The sequence below is a fragment of the Mandrillus leucophaeus genome, unplaced genomic scaffold, assembly GCF_000951045.1.
Source record: "Mandrillus leucophaeus isolate KB7577 unplaced genomic scaffold, Mleu.le_1.0 Scaffold1202, whole genome shotgun sequence".
NCBI classification, from domain to species: domain Eukaryota; kingdom Metazoa; phylum Chordata; class Mammalia; order Primates; family Cercopithecidae; genus Mandrillus; species Mandrillus leucophaeus.
In genome coordinates this window covers 6,844-10,471 of record NW_012100344.1, presented here as the reverse complement: position 1 = coordinate 10,471, position 3,628 = coordinate 6,844, and the positions used below count along the sequence as shown (strand labels likewise).

General features: G+C 55.8%; 1 pseudogene; it reads left to right on the top strand.

Moving 5' to 3' along the window:
- Positions 1-1,106: 1,106 nt before the first annotated feature.
- LOC105532180 overlaps positions 1,107-3,628 on the top strand; it is a 2,970-nt pseudogene continuing 448 nt past the window's right edge.

Sequence of the window (3,628 nt, the reverse complement as noted above, 5' to 3'; positions counted from 1 at the left end):
TCAAGACCAGCCTGGCCAACATGGTGAAACCCCATCTCTACTAAAAATACAAAAATTAGCCAGGCGTGGTGGCATGCACCTGTAGTCCCAGCTACTTGGGAGGCTGAGGCAGGAGAATCACTTGAACCCAGGAGGCAGAGGTTGCAGTGAGCCAAGACTATACCAATACACTCCAGCCTGGGCAGCAGAGAGAGACTCCATCTCAAAAAAGAGACAGAGAGAGAGAGAGAAAAAAGAAAGCCAATGAGACACCATTAGGCAAACCACTGTCAGGTTATGGGAGTTTGACAAAGAAAGTAGAGAAAGGAAAAGAAAGCTTATTTAAAGAAAGAATGGCTAAAAACTGCCTAAATCATGGGAAAGATTTAGACAACCAAATACGTGAAGCCTAAAGATTCCTAAAGAGGTTCAAACCAAATAGATACTCACAAAGTCACAATATAATCAAGTAGTCAAAAGTCAAAGATTTTTTAAAATGTTGAAGAGGCAAGAGAAAAGTGGCATGACATAGACAAGAGAATCTTCATTAGACTATCAGCAGATTTCTCAGAAGAAACTTTGCAGGTCAAGAGAGAATCAAATAATACATTCAAAGTGCTGAAAGAAAAAAACTGCCAGCAACTAATACTATGTCTGACAAAGCTATCCTTCAGAAAGAAAGAAGAAATAACATGTTTCCTCGACAAACAAAGCTGAGGGAATTCAGGACCACTAGGTCTACCTTTAAAAAATGCTTAAGGGACTTTTTCAAGTAAAAATCAGAGAATGAAGTTGTACGCAGTGGTTCATGCCTGTAATCCCATTTTGGGAGGCCGAGGTGGGTGGATCACCTGAGGTCAGGAGGTCAAGACCAGCCTGGCCAACATGGCAAAACCCCATCACTACTAAAAATACAAAAAATTAGCCAGGTGTGGTGGCGGCCGCTGAGATTGTGCCACTGCACTCCAGCCTGGGTGACAGGAGCCAAACTGCATCTCAAAAAAAAAAAAAACTTGAGGCATGGCCTCCTACTCTCCTCCCACTCCCCTTCTCTGGGCCCAAGCCATCTTGGCTGAGGAGGGGGCTGAGGAGGTGTGAGCCCCTGCCAGGAACCCCCTGCCCAGACCATGCACTCAGCCCACAGGCCCCTGATGCCTGCGTCCAGCGAGGCCTCCCGTGGCCTTGGCTCATTTGTGTAGAGGAACGTGGAACCTCGCTGTGTGGCTGTGTTCCCCTGGTACTCTGTCCCCTTCCTGACCCCTCCCTGCAGTCACATGAGGCCCAGCAACCTGCCAGCCACTCAGTGGCCTCCAACCAGACAAAAGAACCTGCCGAGTTGGCAGCTGTTGCTTATGAGCATCCACCAGGTGGGACAGAGAGTGCTGACCCTGGGTGGCCCCCTGGAGCCACCTGCCCTGAAAACGCAGGGCTTGGACCCCCATACACTTTGTGGGTGGTAGAACCTGGTAAGGCCCACCTCCCACCACAGACGAGGAGCCCTGGGCCCCTCAGGGGAGCCCCTGCTAGACAGTGAGACAGAGACTGACCATGATGATGCTTTCCTCTCTGTCATGTCTTCTGACACCCAGTTGCCTCTACCACCCAGAGGTGTCAGGCCCAGTCCCTCAGTGCCCTGCCCAAGGAACAGGACTCATCTGAGAAGGATGGATGCAGCCCCAACAAATGGGACAAGGACCACATCCAGTGGCCCATGAGTGGCAGTCATGATCTTCAGCAAGTGGCACCAGGTCCTGGTGGGGCCCACCAGTGTCACCCCAACCAGGACAAATGGACCATCAGCCAGATCCTGGGTGAGTGGTGGAACACCCTGGGGCCCAATGAGATGCAGAAGTACCATGACCTGACCTCCCAGGTGAAGGTGGCCCACTTGCAACAAGGACCGAACAAAGTCCAGCTCAGAGGCCAAGCCCACAAGCCAGGGGCTAGCAGGAGGGTACAAGGGCTTGCAGGAGCGGAGCATTTCAGAGACGGGCATTGCCACTGCCCTTGGGGTGTCCTCTGGCAGTTGTATCCCAGACATTCCTGAGCTGGGATACCAAGGAGCAGCTTCTATGGGGCAGAACGGCTGCACACAGGGAACCTGGCTCAGCTAGGCCCCAAGCCTTCTCCCACAGTGGGGTACGCAGCCTGGACGGCGGGGAAGTGACCATCAGGCACTACAGGAACTGATGCAGGTGGTGTCTGGCGCTGCATCGGACTCTGGCCCAAAGTCTTCTACCCAGTATGGAGCTCCAGGCCCCTTGGCAGCCCCTGGTGAGGGAGGTGCCTTGGTGGCCAGTGGGCAGCCCCGCTGCTGCCCACCTGAGCTTCTCATTCCCAGCATGTGGCCAGTGGGGACACAGCAAGTGATGAGGAGCACATGGTCATCCGTGAGGAGGAAGGGGTGATGATGTCATTGCTGACGATGGCTTCAGCACCACTGACATTGATCTCAAGTACAAGGAGCAGGTGACTGACAGTGAGAGTGCATACAGCTCTGGGGAGGACCCAGAGAGCAACAAGGGCTTTGGTGGGAAGGTGTTTGCACCTGTCATCTGTTCCTCCTTTATCCCCTGCCACCCCTTGCTGGACCCTGAGCCCCCAGGGTCCCCCAATCCACCTGCATCCTTGGCAAAGGCTATGGTCCCACCCTGTCCTCCTCCTCCATGTACTCGGATGCTTCCTCCTCAACTTGGCAGCCACCTCCTTCTCACTGGGCCCAGGAACGTTCAAGGCCCAGGAGTATGGTCAGGGCAGCAGAAAGGGCCCCCTACGGCCCTCACCCCTTGGGTAGAGAAACCGTACAGGTAGAGAAACCAAGGACTGGCTCAGGGAGCCGGAGTCTGAGAAGGTGCGGTCCTCCTCACTGCGGGCGCTGGACCAGTGCGGGCCCTGGTCATGCAGCTCTTCCAGGACCACAGCTTCTTCCCGTCCCCCAGGCCACAGCCACCCTCCAGGCCTGCTATGCATACATCTTCCCCTCCAAGGTTTGTGTGCAGAACATCCTGCCCACGCGGCCCCAGCAGCTTCAGGCTACATCTGCCCCAGCACCAGCCTCTGGGACCCAGGCAGTGGCTCCTAGCGGCCCCGCACCCACCACCAGCATTCGTTTCACCTGCAGTTGAAGATCCGTGAGGTGCCCAGAAGATCAGGCAGTGGCCACTCCCACGGAGAAGCCCCCAGGGCTGAGGCTTCCCCCCCTGGACCGCCCCCGACTGGCACCATTGCTGCCTCTGCTCAGACTCCCAGCCCCACGGGGGTCCTGACCCCATCTCACCCGGCTTGGATTCTGGCTCCGCCCAGGCCGCCCCACCACTGTTTCTGCCCCAGACAGCCTGGACAGCCTGGCTGAAAGGGGACTCCTCAGCTCTGCCCCCCACCCCTGGGTCCCTCACACAGCTACCACAGGTAGGTGGGGGACCCCGGAGAAGATCCCAGGACTCATAGTACTCTCTGAGGACACAGACAGTATGTGGGGCTAGCATAGGATGGTTATCTCCTCCCGGGTAAAGCCATTTCATCCTTTCCAGTTTAGGACGGAATGAAGCCTGCTCCTCTTTTATATATCCCCTACCCCTGCAGCTCCCTCCTGGTGCCGGAGGCAGCTGGGGGGCTGCAGGGGCAGTCTCCCTTCTCCGAGCCCCTGTAC